We start from the raw sequence: 6,000 nt of genomic DNA, 5'->3' as shown, positions 1-6,000 counted from the left end.
GGCTCTTATTTAAGAAAATGATGGCACTTCAGGCTCTTATTTGAAATTTTTTGTAATTAAAATGATGATATCGGACGCGATTATGTCTCGCAGCCAATGGCTTAAAAAGTGTAGCAGAAAAATCAACCATTGCATTATATACTAATATGCAGGATTAAGCCTGTGCTAATCCCCTCACCTTGAGGTCATGATGACGTGAGCCAGTGTCAGAGTGTCGCCGCATACATCAAGCTGTTTCAAATGAGACTCTCGCATATATAATTCCTTAGTTTGATCAAATTGGCGCCCTCATACATTTTCTTCAACATCAAAGATTGCTCGTTTTTCAATCTCCATAGATTAAATCGACTCGATCGGAATCGTAATTTCATGGGAAATATAAGAATAATTAACTTTATAACTCAATCAAAACTTATCCATTTCACAAGCTTGAGGGACGGATTGTCTCAAGCTAGCTTGCAATTATCTCATTAATTCTTTAAGATTTGTTCTTAGATAAACACTAAAAACAATGAGACTTAAAACATTTCTTGGAAAAATGAAATGATGTTTTTATCGATTAAAGTTTGAAATTTTAGGAATAATTGAGTTAGGCATGAAACAAACCAATAAGGTGGTTAGTGTAGTGGTAAAGGGCTCAAATGATTTTCACGAGGTCGCCAATTCAATTTACATCTTTGGATTGAAAGTAGCGCAGATATGTATGACTCAAACAGAAAGTTCCATAACGAACAAAGTCACGTGTTCGATTCAAATCTTTATATCAAAATTAATGCATATATTTATGGCTCAAACAGAAAGTTTCGTAGCGAACGAGGTCGTGAGTTCGATTCACATCTTTGGATCGGAAACAGCGCGGATATCTACAACTCGAACCGAAAGTTCCATTGAGAGTCCGAGATCTCTTAATGATGACGTTAAGATGAGATCGCTAACACTGCTGGCCTCTCTCTGTCTCAAAAGAAAGAAAGGGTAAGAAATGACACATATTTATCTGTTAGGATTCGCCGCACAATTACAAAGAAATAGAGAGTAAAAAACAAAAAAGAGAATCGAGACACAAGGTTTTTATCTTGATTCACCATTAAACTAGGGTTACGTCCAGCAGAGAATTTCATTATAATTAGCACCTCGCACATCTCTGTTACATCTCTTAATTACAAAAGAAAGAGACTATATATAGACAATAGCTTGATTCAAAATAAGAAACCTCTTTCTAGGAAACCTATTCAAATTAGGAAACCATTCAATTAGGAAAACTAATTGAACTAGGAAACTTTCATTTTCCGGGATCAAACTACAAAAGCCCTCTTGCGGCTCGGGACCGCCGCTCCCGCAACCCTTGCCCGCTCACCAGGGAGTGGGACTCCCATGCCTTCCTGTCGATGGGGAGTATGAACCACACACCAACATTCTTCCTCTTGGTGAATACTCCACGTGCTTCTTCAAACCCAACGCAATTGTACACCATTCAAATTTTTCTGCACACTATTTACCTATGTATCAATTTTCTACCACACTACAACCTTCTGTCCCACTTTCTCTTGGATGAAATGATATTGTATGCTGATATGCTTTGTTCTTGCATGAAAGCCGGGATTCTTAGCCATGAATATAGCACTCTGGTTATCATACCCAATATTTACTCCTCCTTATGTAAAACCAAGTTTTTTACATAATCTGAGCATCCAAATTACTTCATTAGTAGCATGAGTAAGGTCCATGTACTCTGCCTCAGTAGTAGATAAAGCAACTGTGCTTTGCCTCTTGCTCATCCAACTTACGGCTCCACCGAATAGAGAAATAACATATCCGCCGGTTGACCTTCTGCTTTCAATGTCACCTCCCCAATCAACATCCACGAAACATTTCAATGCTAACACTTGCTATCCCTTTGAGTTTTTCATACCTTCCTAACATAGCTCAAGGTCAGATGTACCACAAAGATAATGAAGCACCCGCTTTACTACCATCCAATGCTCTTTCCCTGGATTGGACATATATCTACTCAATACTCCCACTGCTTGAGCAATGTCAGGACGAGTACATATCATGGCATACATCAAACTTCCAACAGCGCTTGCATATGGAACTGTTGTCATCTCTTCAGCTTCCTTTTCAATCTTAGGACACTGGAGCACTGATAACTTGGAACTTGTGGACATGGGGGTCTTCACAGGTTTACAGCCAGTCATGTTGAATTTTTTCAATACACTTTCAACATATTTCTTCTAACTTAGCCACAACTTCCCATTCTCACACTCTCTTTTAATCTACATGCCCAAGATGAAGTTTGTTTGGCCTAAATCTTTCATCTCAAATTATTTTGCCAACAATTCTTTCACTATGCTAATCATTCTCAAACTATTTCCAACTAGCAGCATATCATCAACATAAAACGTTAAGATAATAAAATCATCATCTAACATTTTCACATAGACATAATGATTGGCATCACAACGAACAAAGCCAAGCTTCAAGATATATGAGTTGAACTTTTGGTACCACATTCTTGGAGATTGCTTCAGGCCATACAAAGACTTGTTCAGTTTGCAAACAAGATCTTCTTTTCCTTTGACCACAAACCCTTCCGGTTGCTTCATGTAAATATCCTACTCCAAGTCACCATGGAGGAATGCTATCTTTACATCAAGCTGCTCTACCTCTAGATTGTATGCAACTGCTACAGATAAGACAAGTCTTATGGAATTTAATTTATCAATAGGAGAAAATCTCACCATAATCGACTCTCTCTATTTACGAGTATCCCTTCGCAACCAGACGAGCTTTATATCATTCTATCTCTTCATCTGCGGATATTTTCTTCTTGAACACCCACTTGCAACCAATTGCCTTTTGATCAGTAGGTAGTTTTACGAGGCTCCACATTCCGTTTTTATCTAGTGAGTCCATCTCATCTTTCATGGCTTTCTCCCGCTGTTGGCCATCCTCAACTCTTCTTATTTCTTTAACAGTACTTGGATCATCATCTATAACAGTCAGAGCATAATTCTCATTGCCGGCAAATAGGGTATACTTCTCAGGAGATTTTCTCATCCGTGTGGACCTTCTTAGGATTGGTTCAGATGGTGCTTCAACTTCAGACTCAATTTCAGAATCTACTACATCATTTGCCTCATTAGGCTCATCAGCTTCAGAATCTGAATTTTCTGTTCCAGCTAGTGTGGCCTCCGTTTCTTCCTTCAAACCAACATCTAACTCAACCGTCTGTGGTTTTTCAGGAGCTTGGCGAATAATCTGATTCATCGCAGATTCTCTTAATATCACATCCCTGCTGTAGATGATTTGTTTAGTATCAAGATTCCACAGCTTATACCCTTTGACACCATCCTTGTACCCAATGAAGATACACTTCTATGACTTACTCTCAAGTTTGTTTTTCTTTTCCTTTGGCACATGTACATGTGCTTCACAACCAAACACTCTAACATGGGATATATTTGGTTTCTTTTCAAATGGTGTCTGATCCTTCAAAACTGATGTGGGAGATCTGTTTTTCAAATAACATGCGGTTGCCACTGCTTCCGCTCAAAATTCAACTGCTAAACCTGCACCACTTAGCATACTCATTGCCTTTTCCATGAGAGACCGATTAAGCCTCTCTGCCACCCCCATTCTGCTGAGGTGTATAGGGCGTTGTCTTCTACCTAGCAATGCCACTAGTCGCACAGAATTGATCAAATTTCACAGAACAGAATTTTCCTCCGTTATCAATCCACAAAACTTTGATTTTCCTATCAAACTGATTTTCCACCAAAGCTTTGCACTCGTGAAATTTTTCAAGCACATCATCTTTCCTTTGAAGAAAATGTATCCACACATATCTGGAAAAATCATTAGTAAAAGAAACATAATATCTTGAATTTCCAAACGATGCCATGGGTGTAGGATCAAAGACGTCGCCGTGAATCAAATCCAGAATCCCTTTCGCTCTTCGTCTTATGGATTCAAAAAATACCCGATTTTGTTTCCCATATAAACAATGTTCACAAAATCCGAAACCCATAGAACAGCTTAGAATTCCATCCACCATCTTCTTTGAGGTAAGGGTCATTAACATTTTCTCACCGATATGATCCAATCTCCGATGTCATAGCATCGAAAGATTTTCTTCCACCTGCTCTGAGATATAACTCTCACCACTGATTATTGTGCTTCCCAATAACCTCCACAATTTTCCATACCGTTCGCCTTTGGCGATCACCATAGATCCACGGGTTAGCTTGCATGAATATTTGTCACTGGTGAAGGCAATGCCAGCATCTACCATAGTTCCCACAGAAATAAGATTCCTCGAAAGATCAGGAATATACATTACATCCAGAAGATTCTTGATTGTCCCATCTTTCATCTTCAGCTTCACCTTTCTGCAACCAATAATATCAAGCGCCGTGTCATCCCCCCATTTGCACTGTATCTCCCTGATATGGCTCATAACAGCAAAACCAATCTCTATGAAGCGTCATATGGAAAGACACTCTAGTATCAATTATCCATGAAGCGTCATATGGAAAGACACTCTAGTATCAATTATCCATGCACTGCAGTAACCATGTGATGAATTGCAGACGAGATACATGTCTCCCATGCCGCTGTCATCATCCTTTTTTGTACTAGAGGATGATGCCTCATCTCGCTTCTCTGGACTTGCACTTTTGTTTCTGCAATCTTTCTTCAAGTGTCCAGGCTTTTTGCACTTCCAAAACGTTATTTCCAATCGATCTGCTTTTAGATATTCCTCTGGACTTATTCCTGCCACCAAATCTAGATTTGGATCGTTCACTGTTCCTTCCTCTTACGAAAAGAGCCCCTTGCGTTGCACTATTAGAACCTGCTCTCCTCATCTCCTCAGACAATAGAGTAGCTATAATGCCCTCAAAGGATAATGCACTAACATCAGTGTCAATCGATATAATTATATGTTTCCATGAATTCGGCAGTGAACACAACAAAGCACATGCTTTATCTTCCTCATCCAGATTGATATCGATAGATGCAAGTTGCCCACAAATAGTATTAAATTCGTTTAAGTGTGCAGTAAAAAAAAATTCACCTTCGCTCATCCGCAAGTTGTACAGTTGTTTCCACATAAAAAGTTTGTTCACGAGCAACTTGCTCTGATAAAGGTTTTCCAGCTTCGTCTAGAGATCTTTTACCGTTTTCTCAAAAGTCATGTTCACTAGAACGCTATCCGCAAGGCATGGCCAGATTAGGCTTCGCGCCCTCCAATCACTGCTATTCCACACCTTCAATTCATCAAACGTGGACTCGGTCTCCCTTGTCTTCTCCTTAGATTTTTCCTTGGGTTTATCTTCTTCGATCACGTGACATAGATCTTTGTCCACGAGCAAAGCCTCCATCTTCAATTTCCATAACTCGAAACCCCTTTCCTCCGAACTTCTCTACTTCAATCCGTGATTGACCAGCTGACGACATCTTCTCAAGATTCGATTTTTCGAATCTCTCTTCACCAAGAGACTGTAACCTAAAACCTTGCTCTAATACCAGATGTTACAATCCGCCGCACAATCACAAAGAAATAGAGAGTAAAAAACAAGAAAGAGAATCGAGATACAAGGATTTTATCCTAGTTCATCCTTAAACTAGGGTTATGTCCAGTAGAGGATTCCATTATAATTAGCACCTCGCACCTCTCTGTTACATCTCTCAATTACAAGAGAAAAAGACTATATATAGGCAATAGTTTGATTCAAAATAGGAAATTTCTTTCTAGGAAACCTATTATAATTACAAAAACCTACGCCAATTAGAAAAAAACCTAATTGAATTAGGAAACTTTCCTTTTCCGGGCTCAAACTATAAAAGCCCTCTTGCGGCTCGGGACTGCCGCTACCGTGACCCTAGCCCATTCACCGGGGGGTGGGGCTCCCGTACTTTCCTGTCGACGGGAAGTATGAACTACACCTTAACATTATCAGCATCATGAGAGGCTAGGTCAATCGTTTTCACATCTTTTTC

This window comes from Syzygium oleosum, unplaced genomic scaffold, assembly GCF_021117445.2.
Source record: "Syzygium oleosum isolate NSW1041296 unplaced genomic scaffold, Sole_v2.1 Sole_v2.02, whole genome shotgun sequence".
Classification (NCBI taxonomy): Eukaryota; Viridiplantae; Streptophyta; class Magnoliopsida; order Myrtales; family Myrtaceae; genus Syzygium; species Syzygium oleosum.
This window is presented reverse-complemented; position numbering follows the sequence as displayed.